The following is a 26,546-nucleotide window of genomic DNA, read 5'->3' as shown; positions in this document are numbered from 1 at the left end:
AGTTCCTGACTTCTGATTTTGACCTGGCCCTGCCCTGGCTGTTGTGGCCATTTGGGGAGTGAACCAATGGATGGAAGATTCTCTCTCTCTCTCTCAAGTAAAATAAATAATTCTTTATTTAAAAAAAAATAACAAAAAACTATACATGGATTTCAAAAATGCACTAAAGTAGACTTACCTTTTATTTCCATTTTTCACAAACTTTGTGAAGCCTCCCTGCATATTAAATATCACACACACACATACATATATGTATAAGAATTAATGTAAAGTCCATGAGAATAAGACATTCCCTATTCTATTCCCAATGCCTCTTTGGCACTTAATACGTATTTAAATATTTGTAAAGTGAACCAATGACTTTTAAATTATGAGTGCAATAGACCATATTTTCATGCTTATGGACCATTTTGTACTACATCTTTGTCTACTGTTCCTGTGGCTTTTATTAATCATAATAAGTAACACCTAGGTGACATTTGAAGTATCCTAAGAGCTGATCTATTAAGTCGCTTAATCCTCACTACAATGTTAAGAAGTAGGTGCTGTTATCAATCCCATTCTATAAGTGAGAAGACTGCAGCACAGAACGATTGAGTGACACCCAAGGTCATGAACTAGTAAGTGATGTCCTTGGGACTCAAACCCTGCAATTGGAATTTAGAGCTTGGGTTTTTAACTGCTCAACTATGAGCCCTTTGTCTGTCTGATTAAGATGGCCTCCTCTCATCTGATTTGGACAATGCCAAATTGCCCCAAGCTCAAGAAAAGTCAGTCTTCTGGCCTATTCAAGCTGACCTGAAGAGTCAGCTTGGCAGTCCCTGAACACTGTGGCAGCAGGAGTAGGCCTTGCTCTCTGCACCCCTACTCCCGTGGCCAGGGAACTGAGCAATGGAGTCCTCAGGATCCACCACACACTTCCAGGTGATGCCAGTCCTACAGAGGGAAGCAGCAGGCCTCATGGCGTGGAAAGAGCAGAACAAAGAGGAGCTCACAGCTTCCTTCAGCACACATCTAGCCCTGGGTAATCTGGAACCATGTGATTCCAATGGACTGCACTGAAAGAAAGGAAAGGCTCATAGAGGGAGAGAAAAGATGTAGATGACACTGCTTCATATCATAATCAACCATTCCCCCAGTTTTAAGCACATACTGCCTCCTGCTAGGCTGCTGCTTAGCTTCCCTCAGTCTTTGGCAACTCCGACTGTTAATCCTACAGACTGATGCACCATTTGAGTTGCACTTTAAAAATTATTTATTTGAAAGGCAGAGGGAGAGAGGGAGAGTGAGTGAGCGAGAGAGACAGAGAGATGGAGAGATATGGAGAGATGAAGAGAACTCTCCCATCCACTGGTTCACGCCCCACATGCCCACAACACCTAACACTAGCCCAGCCTGAAACCAGGAATCAGGACCTCAGTCTGGATTTCCCATGTGCGTTTGTGGCAAGGATCCTACTGCCTCCCATGGTGCACATGAGCAGGAAGCTGCCATTGTGGGAGGAGCTGGAACTCAAACCCAGGCACTCTGATATGGGATGTGGTCTCGCAAGTGGTGGCTTACTCGCTGTGTCAAACACTGTCTTCTGGCTCCCAGTTTGGATTCTCTACCTTATCTGCCTTATGTGGCCTCTGGTCAGCTTCCCGCCTGCTGGCACAACATCTGACCAACTGTTTTTCTTATCCTTGCCTTTTAGGAAAACCCTGGGATCCCAAAATCTATGTCTACTGCTGTAGGTTGGTTCTGTGGGATACAGCTTGGCCCTGCACTTGAGCTTAGACAGAAGCACAATGAATAACACACTCTACTATTTTTCTCATCCAAGTATAGAATCTGGCTTCTTGTGCTTTTCCCAGAGCCTCCTTAAGGTTTGGAAGGTAAGAAGGGGCATAGCTTGTTATATGGCACCCAAACTGGCAGGTAAGCACCTTCATCAAACTTTATTCTGTTTCAAAATTTTAATCCTTTTAAAGCCACAAAATGTAATATGAACAAAATTAAATAACCTCAACAGAGGGAAATTCAGCAATGTCTGGCAAAATTACAGATGTTAGTCCAATAATCCCACTTCTAGGAATATAACCCAAAGATACACTAGCAAAAGTAAAAAAAAAAAAATGACATATTCACAAGGCCATTCATTGCAGCACTATGTGTAAAAAAAAAAAAAAAAAAAAAGAAAAAATGGCCACCATTAAGGGACCAGTTGAATAAATTATAGCGTAGCCAAATTGCAGTACTATGGAATGAGATAGATTTCTATCTGATAATTAGGAATAATCTCTTGAATATGTTGTTAAGTGGAAAAAGCAAAGTACAGAAGCTTGTATATAGTGTGCTTCCTTTGTGTACAAAAGTTGGGGAAATACAAATATCCACATAAATGTTTACTTACATTTTCTAAAATGGTACAATGGAATGTCAATTATTTAAATGACTACCTATGGGAGAAGGAGGGAATAGGGTAGAGGGCACAGACAAGAAATTGAGACTTTTAAAAACACACCTTGTCTTATAGCTTTGACTTTGGAATTCTGTCCATTTAAAAGGGGAAAAAAATCCCTAAAAGCAAACTGAATGAAATGACTCGAACTGTATAGCAAATTGGTAGTATAACCACAAAAAGAAAACAAGTATTTCAAGTGACTTTCAAACAGTGTTCTGACTATACATCCCTAATGAAATGTGTCCTCATGAAACAAGGAACTGCAATGAAGTCTTAAACTGTGTTTAGTGGGGTTTGGTTGCAATAGCTGGTATTGTTAGCATGAAACTGTTAGATGTATGTTGTAGAATAATGCAAATACATACTTATGATGGTGACTTCAGGATTCAAGATTTTAAACCTAAAAGTAAAAAGACACAATTATAACATTACAAAGGGAAAAAATCTCTAGGCTTACACTTGCAATATATTCCTACAAAGTTATGATTTATTGATTTATTTTTCTCTTATAAAAATACATATTCCTATCTCTGTCCATTGAGAAGATGTGAAAGCAATGACAACTTAGTCACAATGAATACATAAAAATGTCCATATTGTGGTCTCTAACATCACTCCTACTCCGAGGAACCAATCCTCCTTGGAGAAGTGATTATTTCAAGGTCTGTAACAGGAAATGAACCTGAGACCGTCTGTTTTTCCAAAAAGCCAAGTAGCTATCAAAGAGTGATGGAGTCATGTCAAGAGAACACAGGAGCCAAGGTGAAGGGGAATTCTCACTTGCCATTGGGACAATTAGAGCACAAAAAAAGTACTTGCAATTCATCAGGCAACAAATGTACGAAGTATGTGAGTTCATAATCACATTTTTTTAAAAAAAATGGTCATCTCAGGTACCAAAAGAAGAAAAGATCAATATTGCAAATACTAATAAATAAAGAATTGATCTTATTTTTCCAATATGCACTGTATTTGAGGATAACCAAATAGCTAACGATATTCTTTATTTAACAATTCTAGCTAACAAATGCAGAAGGAATGACAGAACTAGTATATTACCATTTGTAATCCCTAATTAAATAGTAAGATCTAAGCCAAGGTTTCTCAACTCTGGCACTATTGACATTTGGGCCCAGATATTTATTTGGGGCATGATCAAATAAAAGCCACAGAATGTTTTTTCTCCAAAGAAACCTTTTATTTAATGAGTAAAAATTTCATAAACACAACTTTAGAAATATAAATGATTCTTCCCACTATATCTGCCCTTCAACCCCCACTTCTACCCCACCTCGTCCTCCCTTTCCCATTCCTATTCCCATTCTCCATTAAGAATCATTTTCAATTAACTTTATACACAGAAGACCAACTCTGTACTAAGAGTGCAACAATTTGCACACACACACACACACACACACACAAAACCTGAGAACAAGTTTTACAGTTAATTCTCATAATACAACTCATAGAGGACAGAATTCCTCCATGGTGAGTAAGTGAACAGTGACTCCTGTTGTTAATTTAACAATTAACATTCTTATGTATGACATCAGTGATCACCCAAGGCTCTTGACATGAGCTGCCAAGGCTGTGGAAGCCTTTTAAATCCACAGTCTCCATCAGTATTTAGACAAGGCCATAAGCAAAGTGTAAATTATCTCCTCCCTTCAGAGAAAAGTACATACTTCTTTGATGGCCACTTCTTTCCACTGGGGTCTCTCTCACAGAGATCCTTCATGTAGGACATTTTTTTGCCAGTGTCTTGGCTTTCCGTGCCTGAAATGGTTTCATGGGATTTTCAGCCAGACCAGAATGCCTTAAGGGCTGATTCTGAGGTCAGAGTGCTATTTAAAGCAATTGTCATTCTATGAGTCTGCTGTGTGGACTGCTTCCCATGTTGGAACATTCTCTCCTTTGTAATTCTATTATTACCAGACATTTGATCTTATTTATATGATCTGTTTAACACTTAATCTTATCTATATGGTCACTATAACATTTGATATTGTCACATTAACACTTAAGATGGAATTTTTACCACCCAGCTTAATGGGATTTGGGGTCCCATGGCAAGTTTTTAAACTGTACCCTTAGAAGTAAGTCCTTAGGAATGTATGCAGAACTAAGCCATAGTATTTTTAGCAGCATCTCTGGCACCTCCTCACCAGATGTCAATAATCATAGCACTCTCCCATCTCCCAAGTCATGATAATCATAATTGTCTCTAGATATTGTCAAATGTCCTCTGGGGAATAAAATCCCCTCCAGCTAAGAATCATGAGTGGGTAAAAAAGTATTAGGTAAAATGATAGGGAACTTTACAATGGAGGGATCAAGTTGATATTACCTGAACTTATTGATCAATGATGGCATCAGGAAAAGTGGAACAACTACATATAGCCACATATTATGGGCCTCCTGATGTGATGCAACAGGAAATATATAGAGCCACCTATGATGTGCTGATACCCAAAACTAGAAAAAAAACATAAAACCTAAATCTAATGAAGGGTATGGTGAACATAGGAGATAGAAAAACAATCAGCCAAATCCAGAATATAGGCTTTTTATTTATTTGAAAGGCAGAGATACAAATAGGCAGAGAGAGAAAGAGAGGTCTTGCATCCACTGGTTCACTCCCCAGATAGCCGCAATGGCCAGAGCTATGCCGATCGGAAGCCAGGAGCCAGGAGCTTCTTCAGGGTCTCTCCCACGTAGGTGCAGGGGCCCAAGGACTTGGGCCATCCTCTACTGCATTCCCAGGCCATAGCAGAGAGCTGGATTAGAAGTGGAACAGCTGGGATTCAATCTGGTGCCCATATGGGATGCCAGCACTGCAGGTGGCGGCTTTACCCATTACGCCACAGTGCCGGCCCCAAATATGGGATATTTTATAAGGATAAATAACCTGATTACATCAGCAATAAATGGCACTTACAAGGGGATGAGGAATACTACACTTGATCTTAGCCAAAAGGCCAAGAGGTGATGAGGAATAGAAAGAAGGAAAATTTATAGATTTTTTAAAAGATTAATTAGTTCATTCAAGATTTAATTTAATTGAAAGGCACAGTTACAGAAAGAGAGAGAGACAGAGAGAGAGAGAGAGAGAGAATCTTCCAGCTGTTGGTTTACTTCCCAAATAGCTGCAACAGCCAGGGCTGGGCCAGGCTGAAGCCAAAAGCCAAGAGGTTTATCTGGGTCTCCCACGTGAGTGTAGGGACCTAAGCACTTGGGCCATCTTCCACTGCTTTCCCAGGTGCATTATTAGGGAACTGGATTAGAAGTAGAGCAGCCAGGAATCAAACCAGCACCTATAGGGAATGCTGGTGTCACAGGCAATGGCTTTACCTGCTATGCCACAATTCCAACCCATATATATATATATATATATATATATATATATACACCTACAACAACCAATAAGACATAAACCTACACATTCGAGAAAGTGAGACAAAGAGATACAAAGATAAAAGTGATACAAAGAGATACACTTTATAAGCACTATAGGGAAACAAAACTATTCAGTTGTAAAAACAAAGTTCAAGTAACTTACAGGAAGACAGGAAAAATACAGAGACAACAAAAAACAAAGAGATCAAATAAAGATAAGCAACTAAAATAGACTTAAGTCTTAACAATCCATAACAAAAACTGGAAACACTCAAAATGTCCTTTCATAAGCAAATGGTTAAGCAATGTGTGGTAATTCATACCATGGGTTAGTATTCACCAATACAGGGACAATAATTTCGATGAACCTCAAGGGCATTATGCTGAGTGAAATCAAAACCAATCTCAAAAGGTCCCAAACTGTATGATTACATTTACATAACATCTGATGCCTTAAAGAGAGAAAATTACAAAAATGGAAACCATATTAGTGGTTGCCAGGGGTTAAGGGATGAGGGGTGAATGTGATTCTTTTTTTCCTAAGATTTATTTATTTATTTGAAAAGAGAGTTACAGAGAGAGAGAGAGAGAGAAAGAGAGAGAGATATCTTCTATCCACTGATTCACTCCCCAAACGGTCGCAATAGCCAGGGTTGGGCCAGGCTGAAGCCAAGAGCCAAGAGCTTTTTCCAGGTCTCCCATGTGGGTAGCAGGGGCCCAAGCACTTGGACCACCTTCTACTTTTCCTAGGTCATTAGCAGGGAACTAGATCAGAAATAGAGTAGCTGGGACTCAAAACAGTGCCTACGTGGGATGCCAGCATGGTACGCTGTGGCTTTACCTGCTACACCACAATGCTGGCTCCTGGATGTGATTCTAAGGGGGTAGCAAGAGGGAGATCTTTGTGATGAGAAACAATTCTGTATCATGCTTTTGGTGCATGCTACATGCACCTACATGTGATAAAATGTTGTAGAGCTATTGACACATTAACCCAGTGCCAGTTTTCTGTTCTAGAAAATGTAACAATTGAAGGGCCTGGATTGTAGCATAATGGATTAGGCCACAGCCAAGGACACCAGCATCCCATATCAGACACTGGTACAGGTCTTGGTTGCTCCTGTCCCAGTCCAGCTCCCTGCTAATGTACCTGGTATGGCAATGGAAGATAGCCAAGTACTTGTGCCCATACACCCATGGTGGAGACCAGAATGGAGTTCCTGGCTCCTGGCTTTTGCTAGTCCCAGCCCCAGCCATTGATTTCATTTGGGGAGAGAACCAACAGATAGAAGTTCTTTTTCTCTCTGTCTCTCCCTGGCATTCTGCCTTTCAGATAAATAAAATAAATCTTTAAAAAATGTAACAAGTGAGAAAATTTATTTATTTATTTATTTGGAAGAGTTACAGAGAGAGAGAGAGAGAGGTCTTCCATCGATGGTTCATTCCCCTATTGGCCTCAATGGCCGGAGCTGCGCCAATCTGAAGCCAGGAGCCAGGAGCCTCTTCCGGGTCTCCCATGTAGTGCAAGGGCCCAAGGTTGGGATCTCTTCCACTGCTTTCCCAGGCCGCAACAGAGAGCTGGATTGGAAGAGGAGCAGCCGGGACTAGAACTCGCGCCCATACGGAATGCCGGAGCTTCAGGCCAGGATGTTAACCCGCTGCACCATAGTCTGGCCCTGTCTCCCAATATTTTAATACAGATGCATAGAACTGTGTTTTATCCTGTACTTTCAGATTGGATGCTTATCCCAAATTTACTACTACTTCAGGTATGGAAAAGGCCATGGTTTTGAAGGCACTATCTTGCTTTCACCCAGAAAAAAAAAAAATCCTGCAGTTATCAAGGACTTGTTCTTAGAGGGCAATGAAGAATTTTAAGTCACAATTTTCTGCTTCTACCACTTATGTAAAAAGTGCAGGGGTTTGCATTGTGGCACAGCTGATTAAACTGCCACTTGCAATGCCCACATCTCATGTCAGAGCACTACTTCTAGTCCCAACTACTCTGCTCTGATCCAGCACCTGCTAATGCATCTGGGAAAGCAGCAGAAGATGGGCCCCTACCAACCAGGTGGGAGACAAGGATGAAATTCCTGGCTCCTGACTTCAGTCTGGACCAACCCCAGCCATTGAACCCATTTGAAGAGTGAACTGTGGAATGGAAGAGGTCTCTCTCTCTCTCTCTCTCTGCCACTCTTTCAAATAAGTAAATAAATCTTTAAAAAATAAAATAGAAATGCACATAATTTTCACCTTTGCATTTAAATATTTATTTTCATTTTATTTGAAAGGCAGAGAGACAAAGACAGAGATCTTTTATCTTCTGGCTCACTCCTCAAAACCAGCAGCCCAGAATTCAATCTGGGTCTCCCATTTTGGGTGGCAGGAATCAAATCACTTCAGTCCTCATCTGCTGTCTTCCAGGGTGCACATTAGTAGGCACTTCAAGATTGGATTCCCAAGTGACTTTTTTTTAAAAGATGTATTTATTTGAAAGGCAGAGTTACAGAGAGGCAGAAGCAGAGAGAGAGAAAGAGAGAGAGAGAAATGGTGGCCCTTAGAAAACTAAACAGGCAGTAAACTATTGAACACAAGAGGTCACATATACAAAATATGGTGAAGAAGCCAGAGTTATCAACAAGTCTCAACTGGTTAAGTAGCATTTGATACATCAGAAGAAATTGTAAGGGGCCAGCGCTGTGTTGTAATAGGCTAAGCATCCGCCTGTGGTGCCGACATCCTGCATGGGTGCCAGTTCGAGTCCCGACTGCACCTCTTCTGATCCAACTCTCTGCTATGACCTGGAAAAACAGTGGAAGATGGCCCAAGTGCTGGGGCCCCTGCACCCATGTAGGAGACCCGGAAGAAGCTCCTGGCTCCTGGCTTCCAATCAGCCCTGCTCAAGCCATTGCGGCCATCTGGGGAGTAAACTAGCAGGTGGAAAACTTCTCTGTGTGTCTCTCCCTCTCTCTGTCTGTAACTCTGCCTCTCAAATAAATAAATAAAATCTTCAAGAGAAAAAAAAAGAAATTGTAAGAGTTTGTAAGGCAAAGAAGCAAGACATTTAGAGGAGACTGTTGCAGGCAGTTTAAGTAAAATCTCTGAGGTCACAGGAAATTTTGGTGGGTATATTATAAGAAATGACGGGTAGATCAATATGACCATGGAAGGGAAGTAACAGAATAGGAATCTGAAGCTGTAAACTAGATCCAGATCAAAAAGGGCCCTGCTGGGGCCGGCGCTGTGGCGCAGCGGGTTAACACCCTGGCCTGAAGTGCCGGCATCCCAGCTGCTCCACTTCTGATCCAGCTCTCTGCTTTGGTCTGGGAAAGCAGTAGAAGATGGCCCAAGTCCTTGGGCCCCTGCACCCGCGTGGGTGACCCAGAGGAAGCTCCTGGCTCCTGGCTCCTGACTTCGGATCGGCGCAGCTCCGGCCGTTGCAGCCATTTGGGGAGTGAACCAGTGGATAGAAGATCTCTCTCTCTCTCTCTCTCTCTCTCTCTGTGTGTGTGTGTGTGTGTAACTCTGACTTTCAAATAAATAAATAAATCTTTAAAAAAAAAAATAAAATAAAATAAATCTTTAAAAAAGGCTATTCTTGCCATGACAAGGAGCTTAGCAGTTAGGTTGAAGGTATTGGGAGACAACAGGAAAATCTAGTAGTTAAGCTGGCACCGTGGCTCACTAGGCTAATCCTCCACCTTGCGGCGCCAGCACACCAGGTTCTAGTCCCGGTCGGGGCGTTGGATTCTGTCCCGGTTGCCCCTCTTCCAGACCAGCTCTCTGCTGTGGCCAGGGAGTGCAGTGGAGGATGGCCCAAGTGCTTGGGCCCTGCACCCCATGGGAGACCAGGATAAGTACATGGCTCCTGCCATCGGATCAGCGCTGTGCACCGGCCACAGCGCGCCGGCCGCGGCAGCCATTGGAGGGTGAACCAATGGCAAAAGGAAGACCTTTCTCTCTGTCTCTCTCTCTCTCTCTCTCTCTCTCTCACTGTCCACTCTGCCTGTCAAAAATAAAAAAAAAAAAAAAGAAAGAAAATCTAGTAGTGACATGCCCTGTGCACAGATCATGTTGCCTGAAGGCATGGAGAAGGTGGAGGCTATGCAGGTCATTATGATGAGGGCTACTGATGGCAGGATCCTGAGCAATGGTTGTGGACAGAAGGACTGACTCTTAGGTAGAATGGAAGATTGACCAGGTGTGGAGAGTGGTGCAGGACTAGGGATAAATCTCAAATTTCTGCATGGGCGACAGGGGAGAGTGGTGATATTCACAGAGGTGGACAACACAGGCAGAAAGACAGGTAACAGGGCTGGGGAAGGTAGTAGTTTCTGGTTAGTTATTGTTGGCATTGCCCAAGGATCAGCTTATCAATTCTTCCTTGGAAGGAGCAGTCCTGACCAGACAATGACCCTCTCACCCCAATTCTCAGAACCAATGCTCAGACCAGGGCACCCATCTTGACTTCTCACAACTACAGACTGCCCCTGGGGGCTAGTGTTGTAGCACAGTGAGTTAAGCCGCCACTTGCAATGCTAGCTAGCATCGCATATCAGAGCACCAATTTGAGTCCTGGCTGCCCTGCTTCTGATCTAGCTCCCTGCTAATGTGCCTGCACGGAAGCTGATCTTTGCCAAAGCATTTGAGCCCTGCCACTTGCTTGCAAGACACGCCCATCCCGCCTATTATGGGCATTTGAGGAGCGAACCAATGGGTCTCTCTCTCTCTCCCTTTCAAATAAATAAAATAAATACTTAAAAAAAAAGACTACCCCTGGTCACATTTCATCTCTGCCCCCCGAATCAAGAGCAACCTCAACCTATTCAAGAATGTCACCACTGTATCAGGCCAAGAATCAAAGTTCACCCCAAAAGGGCTTTCCATACCTCCCTACCTAACACTAGATTAGAAAGATTCGGATCGATAGCTACTGCTAACTCTAAGAGTATTGGCCTCAAATGGGACATGCTTGACCTCTTAACACTCTATATTTCTAGTGGTTTTATTCCTACAAACTAACATAGTACCTTCAGTGAGAAAGGTATAGGGAGAAGGACCCATAAACAGTGATTTTTCACATGAGCCATGTGTTGTGTATTGAGCCATCCTGCCAGAGGGATCAAGTGGGAACTGGTTTAATGAACTCACATCTTAGGTGAGCTTAGGCAAGGTATTTAACCCAGATCTCAGGGCCTGAAGTTGAGAGCAACAGTAGATTCTGGTACTACTCTGTCTACCATCCTATAGGTTTCTCTGAGTTTTATTTTAAAACACAAAATAATTCAAATTGGACCAAGTTATAAATTGGTCCTGGCTGATTGTCATTATTATTATTGAGTGAGAACAACAGTGGCAGCAGATCAACATTAGCCCAGTTCAAGTCCACATCAGGGAGACCACCCCACACATAGAATTGGAAAGATTTCTAACATCTTCACATTGTCAGGATGCCTTTAGGAATCTCTAAGTGTGCCAGAAAAATTTACTGCCCAGAAACTTGACACAAGGAGAATCCGAAGTCCTGGGAGAATTTTGAGCAGCAGATTCTGGGACTAGAGTCTCTTAGATGAAGATGATGTTATTCCACATGGAGAGGCAGGAAAACAGTAAGGTTTCAGACACAGCACGGTAAGTATCACCAGAGTGTGTGACACAGCTTCCCCTTTCCATGCGATGGGAAGAGGCAGCATGAACAAACTGAACAGAGTGTGGGACGATCCTGACCTATTTTTGTGGAGAAATGAAAGTGGCAGGCCAGTCAGTTTCAGCTCTAGAGGTCAAATAGCAATAGCACTAACAAATGAAGGGAAAATTGTAGGGAATTGGAAACCTAGTCTCAGTGATTCACTAGGGACTCCACCCTAAGAAGTAAAGGGAAAAATCTGTCTGAAAGTGATGAGATATTTGGGGAGTGCCAAGGCAAAGGACAAGCCCCTGTCATTATGGTGTGCCCACCCCCAGCTGAGCTCCACCAAGAGAGCATGGCTCCACTAGAAGCTGTCAAGGCAAATCAAACAAGGAAGATGATTTTCTCAGCAGACAATTAACCTGCAGGAGACAGAGGGGACAGAGCAGCCTGAGGCAACAACATGAAAAAAAGAATCCCGATTCTGCTCAGCCACCTACCCACCATGAAGTGAGATGGACATTTATCACTGAAACCCTTGAAATCCAGTTGAGTACAAGAAAGTTTTCAAGGTCAGGGAGGGTATCCTAAGGACTGAGAAAAATTAATGTGTTTTTTTTTTATTTGAAAGGCAGAGAGACAGAGAGAGAGATATCTTCTATCCTCTGTTTCACTCCCCAAATGCACACAACAGTCAGGGCTGGGCCAATCCTAAGTCAGAATCTCCAACCAGGTTTCCCAAATGGATGCCAGGGACCAGAGAGAGAGATATCTTCTGTCCTCTGTTTCACTCCCCAAATGCACACAACAGTCAGGGCTGGGCCAATCCTAAGTCAGAATCTCCAACCAGGTCTCCCAAATGGATGCCAGGGACCCAAATAATTGAGCCATCATCTGTTGTCTCCCAGGGTCCACATTAGCAGGAAGCTGGATTGGGAGCAGAGGTGGGACTGGAACTCAGGCACTCCAATATATGACATGGGTCTCCCAAGCAGTAACTTAACCCTCTGTGCCACAATACTTGCCCCTGAACATTTTTCCAATTGGCTGATTGAAGTGAGATAGATACAGGACAACATGACGCTGGTGACAAGAGGAAATTGTCAGAGCTTTTGCTTGAAGAACTAATATTGGGGGATATGTAGAAGGAGGTCAGAGAACATGTAGGAAACATTTGAGGATAGGATCAATCAGAAAGCAATGGTGAATGGAGACAGAGGTTCTCATGAGAACCAATGGGAAGCCATTTTGCTAGTCATTCAGAAGGGCACTTCATTCAATTAGGATGAAACTCCTGGCCTCCCCAATCCCAGGAAAGGCAATAGTCACATAACAACAATGTCAACAACAACAACAATAAATAATATTTAAGATTTTATCATTTAGCCTATTATGTGAAATATGGAAAGATTGTATTATATGACTTCCCAATTATTATAATCAAAAGAACTAGAAAGTCCGGGCCAGCGCCATGGCTCTCTAGGCTAACCCTCTGCCTGTGGCGCTGGCACACTGGGTTCTAGTCCTGGTCGGGGCGCTGGATTCTGTCCCGGTTGCCCCTCTTCCAGGCCAGCTCTCTGCTGTGGCCCGGGAGTGCAGTGGAGGATGGCCCAAGTGCTTGGGCCCTGCACCCCATGGGAGACCAGGAGAAGCACCTGGCTCCTGCCTTCGGATCAGCGCGGTGCGCTGGCCACAGCACGCCGGCCGTGGCGGCCATTGGAGGGTGAACCAACGTCAAAAAGGAAGACCTTTCTCTCTGTCTCTCTCTCACACACTATCCACTCTGCCTGTCAAAAAAAAAAAGAAACTATAAAGTCAAAACAAAATGTTTTATGCAAATTGCTTTATAGAAACCAGTAGAAAGCAAACTTTTGGTGGTTGTGATGATTAATTTCATGGTGTCAGCTTGATTGGATTAGCCCATTAAGTCCCAAGTTTTTAATTCTGCAGGTATTTCAATGGCATAATATTTATTTCAAAGACATGTATTTATTTGAAAGTCATAGTTACAGAAAAAGGGGAGAGAGAGAGAGAGAGAGAGAGAGAGAGAGAGAGAGAGAATGAATGAATCTTCCACCTGCTGATTTACTCCCTAGATGGCCACAACAGCCACGGCTGGGCCAGGCTATAGCCAGGAGCCAAGAGCTTCTTCTAGGTCTCCCTCCAGGTGGCAGTGATCCAAACACCTGGGCCATCTTCCACTGCTTTCCAAGACACATTAGCAGGGATTTGGATCAGGAATGGAGAAGCCAGGACTTGAACTGGTACCTTTATGGGATGCCGGAGTTGCATACAACAACTTTACCATCTCCACCACAGTGCTGGCCCCCATAATGTTTGTTTCAAAGTTACCATAAGTGAGATATTTATTGCTCAATGTAAGTCATTTAAAAAAAAAACATTTATTTTTTATTTGTTTGAAAGGCAGAGTTACAGAGAGAGGAGGAGAGAGATAGAGGAAGAGAGATCTTCCATTCACTGGTTCACTCCCCAAATGGCCACAATGGCCAGAGCTGGGCCAGGCTGAAGCCAGGAGCCAGGAGCTTCTTCTGGGTCTCCTACATGGGTACAGGGGCCCAAGCACCTGAGCAATCTTCTGCTGCCTTCCCAGGAGCATTAAGAGGGAGCTGGATCACAAGTGGAGCAGCCAGATCTCAAACCAACATCCTTATGGGATACCAGTATCACAGGCAGAGGCCTAAGCTGCTACACCACAACACTAGCCCTCAGTATAAGACTTTATAGGTATCCTGTGTATGGGACCATGAGACATAATTGGTTTAGTAGTACCTAGAAACCTGAAGAAGTGCTGTTTGTATCTGGGAGAGTATTTTCAGAAGAGATCAGCAAGAACAGAAATGGGAAAGGTGAGTGTATCTGTATCCCTGGAGCTGATGTACAGTCCACGGATATCAGCATGGGTATCAGGCTCTCTGGCCTTTGAACCAGTGGTCCCTGGGTTTCTCAGGCCTTCAGCCTTTGGCTGACAGTCAACCCATTGGCTTCGCTTGGTTTAGAGGCCTTTCTGACTGGTACCCAGCCATGAGGCTGGTATCCCAACCTCCCCAGCTTCTAGACAGCTTGTCATGGGATTTCTCAGTCTCCATAATCATGGGGGCCAATTTCCCTAAGTAATCACCTCTCATATTTCTACCCACATATATCCTATTTTTTTTTTTTTTGGACAGGCAGAGTGGACAGTGAGAGAGAGAGACAGAGAGAAAGGTCTTCCTTTGCCCTTGGTTCACCCTCCAATGGCCGCCGCAGCCGGCGCGCTGCGGCCGGCGCACCGCGCCGATCCGGTGGCAGGAGCCAGGAGCCAGGTGCTTTTTCCTGGTCTCCCATGGGGTGCAGGGCCCAAGCACCTGGGCCATCCTCCACTGCACTCCCGGGCCACAGCAGAGGGATGGCCTGGAAGAGGGGCAACCGGGACAGAATCCAGCGCCCCGACCGGGACTAGAACCCGGTGTGCCGGCGCCGCTAGGCAGAGGATTAGCCTAGTGAGCCACGGCGCCGGCCCACATATATCCTATTGTTTCTGTGTCACTGCAGACCCTTGGCTAATACAGCAGGGAACCTGCTTGGGGATGGCAAATCCCTGAAGCAAACTGATGGCAGCACGTTTCTCAGAAAGGAATAGGCAGAAACTGAGGATGATCTTGTTAACTGTTTTAAAAGTTACAACGTACATTTACCATATGTTCCCGTAATCTCACTCTTATTGTCTTTACTCAAGAGAAATGAAAATATATAAGGGAACTTCAAAAAGTTCATGAAAAATGTACATTCATCCAAAAACCTATATATGAATATTTATAGAGGCTCAAAGTATCCTTCATGGGTCCATGGATAGACTAACTTTGGCATGTCCACAGAAGGACATGCTGTCATCTCTTGGAATTCACAAGGGATTGGTTCCTGGACCTCCAAGAATACCGAAATTTGTAGATGCTCCAGTCCCTTATATAAAACGGCCTAGTATTTGCATAGAACCATGCATACCCTCCCATATGCCTTAAATCATCTCTAGACTTATTTGAATACTTAATATAATGTAAATGCTATGTAAATAGTTACATTATATTGTTTAGGGAATAACAAGAAAAAAGTCTGTACACATTCAGTACAGATGCAAATTTTTTTCCAAATAGTTTTAATGTGTAGTTGTTTGTTGCAATCTGCAGATGCAGAACCTGTGACTAAGGAGGGAAGGCTGAATTATTCAGTGAATAGATGGGAATCAACCTACTGATACACCTGATAACATAGATGGATCTCAAAATGCATTACGCAGAGTAACAGTAGCCAGAGTCAGAAGCCTACGTACTGTGTGATTACATCTATATTCTGGAGAAGGACAAACTTTGGGAATAGAAAATAGCTCAATGGTTGCCAACATCTGGGGGAGAGAGGTTGACTACTACTAGGTGCAAGAGATCCCTTAGATTGTGTTACTCATTGCACAACTGTACATATTTGTAAAAACTCATAAAACTTTACTTTGTAAAATAGTGAAGTTTACCATATGTAAAGTATATCGTAATAAATCTCATTTTAAAAATTGAGTTTAAAAACTTTTTCAAAGGCTTATTTTACTTATATGAAAGAGTTACAGTGAGGGGAGAGGGAGAGATAGAGAGATACAGATAGATAGAGAGAGAGAGAGAGAGAGAGAGAGAGATCTTCCATCTGCTGGTTCACTCCCAAATGGCTGCAATGGCCTGGGTTGGGCCAGGCCGAAGTCAAGAGCCATGAGCTTCTTCCGGGTCTCCCACATAGGTGCAGGGGCCCAAGTACTTGGGCCATCTTCCACTGCCTTTGCAGGTGCATTAGCAAGAAGCTGGATCTGAAGTGGAACAACCAGGTCTTGAACCAGCTAGTGCTGCAGGTGGTGGTTTAACCCATTATACCACAAGCCAGTTCCCAAAAATATTTTCAAATGTGTTTACCTAAAGAGTAATACATAGGAGGGCCAGTGTTGTGGTGTAGCAGGTAAAGCCGCCGCCTGCCATGCTGGCATATCATATGGGTGCTGGTTCGAGTCCTGGCTGCCCCACTTCCCATTCAGTTCTCTGCTATGGTCTGGGAAAGCAGTGGAAGATGGCTCAAGTCCTTGGGCCCCTGCACTCATGTGGGAGACCCGGAAGAAGCTCCTGGCTCCTGGCTTCAGATCAGTGCAGCTCCAGCCATTGTGGCCATCTGGGGAGAGAACCAGCAGATAAAAGACCTCTCTCTCTCTCTCTCTCTCTCTCTCTCTCTCTCCCTCTCCCTCTCCCTCTCCCTCTCTCTAATTCTGCCTTTCAAATAAGTAAATAAATCTTAAAATAATACATTGGGGCCAGCGTTGTGGTACAGCAGGTTAAGCCTCTGCCTGTGACACAAGATCCAATATGGGCTCCAGTTCGAGTCCCAGCTGCTCCATTTCTGGTCCAGCTCCCTGCTAAGGTGCCTGGGAAAGCAGCAGAGGATGGCCCAAGTGCTTGGACCCCTGCATACATGTGGGAGAACTGGAAGAAAGTCCTGGCTCTTGGCTTTGGCCTGGCCCAGCCCCCTGGCCATTGCAGCCATTTAGGGAGTGAACCAGCAGATGGAAAACCTCTCTCTCTCTCTCTCTCTCTCCCCCCTACTCTCTACATAACTGTGCCTTTCAAATAAAAATATCTTAAGAAAAAAAGAGGAATATATTGGGAGATTAAAAAAAAAACTAATGTGGTTGATTCTAGTTTGGACTTATTTTCAGATCAAGCACAGGGCCCCAAACCACAAAAACCACATGATTTCACCTATTATTTCTGGAAAGAGCCCAGTATTTCCACCTTTCAGGGAAAATGGATGTGTCCTGAGACACTGTGTTGAACAATAAATCTTGCCTGGCTGTTACTGTAGTTTAAACACGGGATGCTGTACAGAGGGGGAAATGAAGTTGTTTTGGTTCTGAGCCAAGAATGTCTGGAGATATCTGACCATTCCACCATCACAAATTTCAGACTAAGAATACAGGAATAAAGGATCCCAACACATAATTATTTCTCCTGGCCACACTGAGATCATAGGGGAAAATATAGAAGGGAACAAATACCTGTACTTTCCTACTAAATTCTGGGTAGAGATATAGTTTGTTAAAAAAAAAAAAAAAACTCCACGTGTGCAGGCATTGTTTATAACATGGGAAAATTTACAAGAGTACCTGAAATTCCACAAACAGCACCCAAGATGGAATTGAGCTTAAAGCAGACACATCTTGGGAATCTCAAGGATTTCTTTGCTTCTTCTTTTTCCTAACCCAACAGAGGCATCAATCTTCATAATAGGGTGTGGAGAAAGAAAAAGCTGCAATTAATTTTTATCGAGGATGCCGATGGATGGTAAAATCCATCAGAGGAGTAACATATTCATACTTCAGCACAAATTGGTTTAAGGACTACGACTACCTCAAACTCCAACAGAAACATTGCTATTGATGTCATAGAAGAAGTGAGTATGATAGACCAAAAATTGTTGGTCTGGAAGTAGATCTATTGCCAAAATTCATCCACAAACGTCCCCGCCTGATTGATTCAGAAACCAAATGGAACCTGGTAAAGGACTATGCTCTATTATTTCAATTTCAATTTGAGGTTTCAATTTGTCCATAAAACCCTTGGCATTGCTAATAGCCTAAGACCATTAATTGAGTGGAGAAATTCTTGGAGAAGCCTCCAAATCCTCTATGGGAAATAGCTATATCAATATCAATTGGCGTCTGTCTCTTTTTTATTATTATCCACCAAATAATCTCCAGAGAGAACCACCAACTGCAGGATAAATGCAATTATTCTTTGAGGATAACCCCCTTTGCACAAAGGAAAAGTGGACCGAGAGTCCAGAGACATGGAATCTAAATAAGCTACCTTGGGAAATGGAATTGGCCTTTGGGCTTCCAAAAGAGCAGTCCATTTCGAGGATGTCTCAATACCGTGGTAACAAAGTCATCCTATTTCTTTCTGACAGTCAGTAGGTTGTTGGACCAGTGAGGCATTTGGCACTGGATAAACTTTATTTGGCACTACCTCTGTCCTACTTCCTGATAGAGTCCGTTTGATAAAACATTCAGGTGCGCAGACTCTGTAGCCACTGCTGCCAGCGTTCATGTCCTACCTCTACCTTCTCCTAGCTGTGACATCTTTGGCAGATTAGTTAACATCTGTGTGCTTCAATTGCTTCATCTGTAAAAACAGCCACAGTTAATAACCATGGCCCCATTTTAGCGTTGTTGAGAGTGGTATCTTAAAGTAAGTAAATGCACTTAGAACAAGCAAGAACATGTGTATTATCTATTAATATTACTACTTCCAAAACTATAAAAGTGAGCAGAGAAATTAAACTTGGGAACATTGGATGCCTCAGTCAAAGAATGCAGTAAGACTCAAAACCAGAGACCTGAGCTGTGTCTTCTCTGTACTTTTGTTTCTGGCCATTACAGCTTTGAGAAGCCCCAGTATTACCGAAGCATCTCACACATGCACTCCTTTCTAATGAACAGGTCCCAGCATTTCCCTTTACATTTCTGGAAAACGTTGCCATAGCTAATCAAAGTCAGTATGGGGATCTGTTAGTCTCCTAGAGCCGCCAGAACAAATGATCACAAACTAAGTGGCTTTAAAAAACAGAAACTGGAGGCTGGCACTGTGGTGTAGAAGGTTAAGCCTCTGCCTACTGTGCAGACATCCCATATGGGCGTTGGTTCGGGTCCCGGCTGCTCTACTTTCATTCCAGCTCCCTACTAATGGCCTCAGAAAGCAGTGGAAGATGGCCCAAGTGTTTGGGCCCCTGCATCCATGTGGGCGATTCAGAAGTAACTCGTGGCTCCTGGCTTCAGATCAGCCCAGCTCTGGCCATGGTGGCCATTTGTGGAGTGAACCAGCAGATGGAAGACCTCTCTCTCTCTCTCTCTCTCTCTCTCTTTCTCTCTCTGTAAATTTGCCTCTCATTTAAATAAATGAATATTTTTTTTTATCTTTTATTTAATGAATATAAATTTCCAAAGTACGTCTCATGGGTTACAATGGCTTTCCCCCCCATACCGTCCCTCCCACCCACCACCCTCCCCTTTCCCACTCCCTCTCCCCTTCCATTCACATCAAGATTCATTTTCGATTATCTTAGTATACAGAAGATCAGCTTAGTATACCTTAAGTAAGGATTTCAACAGTTTGTTCCCACACAGAAACATAAAGTGAAAAATAATAGATGATTTTTTTTTTAAATGATGATGAAATCAGATCAGACCTATTGTCATGTTTAATCCCAGTGAGAGTCAAGTTGGGAATTGATAGTTTCTTTTTTTTTTTTTTTTAACAGAAGATCAGTTTAGTGTACATTAAGTAAAGATTTCAACAGTTTGCACCCCCATAGAAACACAAAGTGAAATATACTGTTTGAGTACTCGTTATAGCATTAAGCCTCAGTGTACAGCACAAATGAATCTTTTTTAAAAAACAGAAATTTATTTTCTTACAGTTCTGGAGGCTAGATGTTTGAAATCATCCATACTCTCTGTGAATGCCCTGGAGGAGAATTTGTTCAATGCCTTTCTCTTAGCTTCTGGTGTTGCAGATATACCACTTTAATCTCTTTTTCCACTGTCACATGGTGTCCTCCCTAGTGTCTGTCTCCAGATCCCTCCTCTCCTTTCCTCTCTTCTCCTCTCCTCTCCTCTCCTTATAAAGACACCAGTCATATCGCATTAAGGGTCCACTCTAATGACCTTGTTTTAACTGCAAAAACTCTATTTACCAATAAGGTTATATTAAGAAATACTGGAGATCAGGAGTCCAGTCCATTTGAGGAAAGCACAATTCAACTCGTAAAAGGATCCAAGACAATAGACATTTTACTGTACTTGAAACCATTGATGCTGTCACACATTGGATGGTGGAGAGAAATGAACAGTGAAGGAATGTCTGGTTTTTACTTGCCTAGAATGCTTCCTGTGATGGTTCCAAACCAGCCTCCTGAAGAGTTGTTTCCAAGTGGCCCGTGGTTGGGGGGATAAATTTAAGTAAATTTTGTAAACACTGCTCAGGATTGGCTTTTCCTGATAGTAGCCCACAACTACTTTTCTTTCGGTTAATTAAGTTCCAACTATCAAAGACAATATACCCACAGCAAGAGATCACCCAATTAAGACATTTTGCTGCTAAATCAGAGGAAAGATACTTTCAACTCAGAAATTACCCAGTGAATAGCACACCTCACAAAAATGTCTGAGCAGTGACACATATCTCATATCACCAGTCCTGTAGACATTGTAGATAGAATGAGACAGGTATAAAGGTTTCACTGTCTAAGACTGTGATGCCTTAGGGTCTAACTGGCTAAAAACCCTTTAGTTTGATGAGCCCAAGGATGCAAAAAACATACATATTAGGCTTGACTGACAACTAGGTGGAGCTATTAATACATGGGGGGGGGGTCCAAAAGTGGGAATAGGAACAAAACACAATTTAGCAAAGAATTACAACTTTGTTCAGGAGGAGTTTACACTTTAAATCAATTAGTTACTTTTTTAAAGATTTATTTATTTACTTGAAAGTCAGAATTAGAGAGAGGAGAGGCAGACAGAGAGAGGTCTTCCATCCGCTGGTTCACTTCCCAGTTAGCCACAATGGCCGGAGCTATGCCGATCCAAAGCCAAGATCCAGAAGCTTCTTCCAGGTCTCCCACGCAGGTACAGGGGCCCAAGGACTTGAACCATCTTCCACTGCTTTCCCAGGCCATAACAGAGAGCTAGATTGGAAGTGGAGCAGCCGGGTCTCGAACCAGCGCCCATATGGGATGCCAGTGCTTCAGGCCAGGACGTTAACCCACTGTGCCACAGCACCAGCCCCATAAGTCAATTAGTTATAATATGATAAAGTCCAGGCCAAGAAAATACTTGGGCCAAAAAGAATGTACAAAAATGATTGAGAATTAGCTATGGTACATTGCCATATCTTGAGTAAGGATTGAGGGATGATGGACTGCTTCTCTGTAATGTGGAAACTGATACTGGGTATATGCAGGTGGGATAAGATCAATCAACCCTGGTTTGTCCATGCATTGCATTTTTTGCTAAAGATCTGTTTGTTTATTTGAAAGGCAGAGTTACAGAGAAAGATGGAGAGAGAGAGAGAGAGAGAGAGAGAGAGAGAGAGAAAGGCAGAGAGATAAAGAGATATCTTCCATCTACTGACTCACTCCTAAAATGGCCCCAACAGCCAGATCTGGGCCAGGCTGAAGCCAAGAGCCTGGTACTCTATCCAGCCCTCCCAGGTGGGTGCAGGGGCCCAAGCACTTAGGAAATCCTCCACTACTTTCCCAGGCGCATTAGCAGGGAACTGGATCAGAAGTAGAGCAGCCTTGGCCGGCGCCGTGGCTCAATAGGCTAATCCTCCGCCTGCGGCGCTGGCACCCTGGGTTCTAGTCCCGGTCGGGGCGCCGGATTCTGTCCTGGTTGCTGCTCTTCTAGTTCAGCTCTCTGCTGTGGCCCGAGAGTACAGTGGAGGATGGCCCAAGTGCTTGGGCCCTGCACCCCATGGGAGACCAGGAGAAGCACCTGGCTCCTGCCATCGGATCAGCGCGATGCACCGGCCACAGCAGAGGGTGAACCAACGGTAAAGGAAGACCTTTCTCTCTCTCTCTCTGCCTCTCTCTCTCTCACTGTCCACTCTGCCTGTCAAAGAAGAAGAAGAAGTAGTAGTAGTAGTAGTAGTAGTAGTAGTGGAGCAGCCTGGACTCAAACTTGCACTCATATGGGATGCCAGAACTGCAGGCACTGACTTAACCTGAGAAGCTCTCAATTCTTTCCCCAGGGGTCAAAACCAGATGCCAGGCTGTAGTGGCCATAAAAATACACCAGTAAGATTTCCTGCTGTAAGAAAGATAGCTAACCAGTAACCCTAGCTGTCAACTGACTTGAGCCAGCACCATGCTCCCCCAGGTCGACCAACAGCCACTGACTATGGTGCGAGTTCTAGTGCTGGTCCATTCTTGTGGCACACAAGCTTCCTGTAGCCCATTTTCTTGGTTCGAACTTTCTTTGAGCTGTGAAGCAGAATGGGACTCTTTTTTTAAGATTTTATTTATTTTATTTGAGAGGTGGAGTTACAGACAGTGAGAGGGAGAGACAGAAAGAAAGGTCTTCCTTCTGTTGGTTCACTCCCCAAATGGCTGCAATGGCCAGGGCTGGGCCAGGCTGAAGCCAGGAGCCAGGAGCTTCTTCCAGGTCTCCCACTCAGGTGCAGGGACCCAAGAACTTGGGCCATCTTCTACTGCTTTCCCAGGCCGTAGCAGAGAGCTGCATTGGAAGTTGAACAGCCAGGACTAGAACCGCCACCCATATGGGATGTCGGCACTGCAGGTGACAGCTTTACCTGCTATGCCACAGCACCGGCCAGAATGGGACTCTTTCTATCCAATCCTACTTGCTTCCACTTCTCCCTTCACAGATGGCAGACATGGATTATTGTCTGAAGTTTCTGTACCCCCATGCTCATTGCAGCTCAATTCACAATAGCAAAGTGATAGAATCAATCTTGATGTCCATCAGTGGGTGACTGGATAAAAAAAATGTGACATATACACAATGGAATATTAGTCAGCCATAAAAAGTCTTGACATTTGCAACAAAATGGATGGGATTGGAGATCCTTATGCTAAGTGAAATAAACTAGATGCAGGAAGACAAATACCACATGTTTTCTCTCATTTATGGACGTTAATATATGTGTGAGTGCCATATTCATTGGTATATAAATATGTATAAATTCTTGGCTGAATTATGTCCCTTACATAATAATATGTTTTATTTCCTCATTTTATGATCTTTGTAATGAATCCTACAGTATATGATATTAATGTATCCACCTCTTCTTTCAAAAAATATGTGTGTATAATATTTATATATGCAGCAAATAAAAGAAAATGTTAAAACTTTGTGTGCTCATTGAAACCTTGTTTATACTTCGTGTACTCTCCGAAATATTTTAAAATAAAAGACAAAAAGTGATCCCCAAACACACAAAATAAATGAACACGTAGAAAAATTGGTAAAATCTGAACAGGATCTATAGTCTATTTCATTCTATTGTGACGATCAGTTCCCTGATTTGGCCAAGGTAACTATAGTTATATAAGATATCACCAATAGGGCAAGATAGATGTGAGTACACAGGACCTCTCGGTACTATTTTTGCAACTTCTTGTGAGTCAGTCATTTCAAAAGTTAAAGAGCTTTAGAGCAGAGTTCAAATCTCAGAGGCATATTAGCATAAGGAAAAGTGGTGGCTGGAAATGGTGATCTGTGTAGCTGTGATTTGTTACAGAACAACAGTTACTAAAATATGGAGGAATTGCTGTAATCCCACGTCTTTATGCAAGGCAACAACCAAGTATATTTGTGGTCCAAAGCAGGGAAGATAATCTGCAAGAAACTGAAACTTTGTGCTTTGTTATTTGTAATTTGTTATTTGTTATTCAACAGGAGTGATTTTCACAGGCCAAGAAAGAAATATCCATGTCAAACTTTGCAGCTCAGAAGCAATTTGGAGGAAACCCCCACGGACCGTAGTGGGTCACTCCTTGAGGAAATGTTGCATCACCAGCCATCTTGATGGTGCAGAGGACAATGCGGTGTGGGAAAATGTGGACAATTCCAATTCTGAGCTGGAAAATCAAGTTCCGTATGTGAAGAAATTTTAGAAATACTTTCGGCAATTTACATTGCTTATCTTTTTTATCAGTTCATAACAGTGGTATATGAAGATAAAATGTCTATATGAGGGCAATTCAAAAAGTTTGTGAAAGAAATCCATGCTATCTTTTTAAAAGTTTCAGTAAAGATAATAGCACATATTTATGGGCTACACTGTGTCACTTCAATACATGTATAAAATGTGTACTGATCAAATCAGAGTAATCAACATTTCCCCTTCTATTTGTTCATAAAATATGCACGAGGTTATTGTGAACTACAGTCATTCCACTAGGCTAGTAGCACTGGAAACTTATCCCTTCAATTTAACTCTGATTTGTTACCTGATATCCAAACTCCCTCTATCCGCTTTCACCACTCCCAGACACTAGTAATCACCCATGTTCAGACTGAGATTTTTTTCTGTTTTTTTTTTTCAACTTCCACATATAAAAAAAAGGAAGACCTGCAGTATTTGTCTTTCTGTGGCTTTATTTCGCTTAACGTAATATCCTCCAGTTCCCTCCATTCTGCTGCAAATAACACGATTTCATCCTTTTACAGCTAACATTCTGCTCTGTGTAGATATGCCAGATTTTCCTTTTCTATTCATCTGATGATGGACATCTTGGTTGATTCCATATCTTGGCTATTGTGAATAACTGCTGCAATAAACGTGATGGAACAGGTATCTGTTTGAAACAATGAGCTCATGTCTTTGAGATATATACCCAGTAGTGGGATGGCTGGGTCATATGACAGTTCTATGTCTAGTTTTTTTAAAAGAAATATCCATTCTCCAGATTCCTCTATTTTGTTGCAAATGACTGGATTTCTTTGTTTTTTACTGCTGTATAGTATTCTATAGAGTACGTGTGCAAACTGTTGAAAGCTTTACTTAATATATACTAAATTGATCTTCTGTATATAAAGATAATTGAAAATGAATCTTGACGTGAATGGAAAAGGAGAGGGGGCGGGAGAGGGAAGGGTTGTGGGTGGGAGGGAAGTTATGGGGAGGAAAAAACCATTGTAATCCATAAGCTGTACTTTGGAAATTTATAATCATTAAATAAAAGTTAAAAAATAATAAAAAAAATCCATTCTGTTTTCCATCGTGGCTGCACTAATTTACATTCCTACCAATATCATATGAGACTCCCCCTTTCTCTATATCCTTGCCGACATTTGTTACTCTGTCTTTTTGATAATTCTAATAGGGGTGAAGTGATATCTCACCATGTTTTTGATTTGCATTTCCCTGATGGCTAGCGACACCAAGCATTTTTTCTTGTATTTATTGGCCATTTGAATGTCTTCTTTTGAGAAATGTCTATGCAGTTCCTTTGCCTATTTATTAACTGAATTGGTTGTTTTATTGTTGTTGAATTTCTTGAGTTCTTGATATAGTTTGGAAATTAATCCTTTGTCAGATGAGTGTTTGTAAATGTATCTTCCCATTCTGTAGAAAGTCTATTCAGTCTTTGCCTTTGCTGTGCAGAACCTTCTGAGTTTGATATAATCCCATCTGTTTAGTTTTATTTTCCTTGCCTTTGTTTTGGGGGTCTTATTCAAAGTCATTGCCTACATCACCAGCTCTCTGCTATGGCCAGGGAATGCAGTGGAGGATGGCCCAAGTCCTTGGGCCCTGCACCCCATGGGAGACCAGGAGAAGTACCTGGCTCCTGCCATCGGATCAGCGCGGTGCGCCGGCCGCGGCGGCCATTGGAGGGTGAACCAACAGCAAAAGGAAGACCTTTCTCTCTGTCTCTCTCTCTGTCTCTCTCTCACTGTCCACTCTGCCTGTCCAAAAAAAAAAAAAAAAGTCATTGCCTACATCAATGTTGTGAGGTATTTCTGCTGTTTTATTCTAGCAAATTCATAGTTTGAGGTCTTACATTCATTTACCTGAAGTTGATTTTTTTAATTTACTTATTTATTTGAAAGTCAGAGTTACAGAGAGAGAGAGAGAGACAGAAACAGAGAGTCGGTCTTCCATCTGCTGGTTCACTGCCCAAATGGCTGCAATGGCCAGAGCTGCACTGATCCGAAGCCAGGAGTCAGGAGTTCCCTCCACGTCTGCTATGTGGGTGCAGAGACCCAATGACTTGGGCCATCTTCCACTGCTTTCCCAGGCCATAGCAGAGAGCTGGATCAGAAGTGGAGAAGCCAGACTCGAACCAGCACTCATACGGATGCTGGCACCGCAGACGGCTGTACCTGCTATACCAGGTCCCTTAAGTTGATTTTTGTACGTGGTGAGAAGTAGGGATCTAATTTCCTTTTGCTACGTATGTATATCCACGTTTGATAGCACCATTTAATGAAAAGACTACCCTTGAGGTCAACGTTGTAGCACAGTA

General features: G+C 42.9%; 1 long non-coding RNA gene across 1 annotated transcript; it reads left to right on the top strand.

Moving 5' to 3' along the window:
• Positions 1 to 1,711: 1,711 nt before the first annotated feature.
• On the top strand, positions 1,712 to 24,885 carry LOC138847661 (uncharacterized). Its single transcript, XR_011385574.1, has 3 exons — positions 1,712 to 1,736; positions 1,826 to 1,877; positions 23,974 to 24,885. It is a non-coding gene; the product is annotated as an uncharacterized lncRNA (long non-coding RNA).
• Positions 24,886 to 26,546: the final 1,661 nt, after the last annotated feature.

The sequence above is a fragment of the Oryctolagus cuniculus genome, chromosome X, assembly GCF_964237555.1.
Source record: "Oryctolagus cuniculus chromosome X, mOryCun1.1, whole genome shotgun sequence".
Lineage (NCBI taxonomy): Eukaryota > Metazoa > Chordata > Mammalia > Lagomorpha > Leporidae > Oryctolagus > Oryctolagus cuniculus.
The sequence above is the reverse complement of the archived record's forward strand: the minus strand, read 5'-3'. Positions and strand labels throughout refer to the sequence as shown.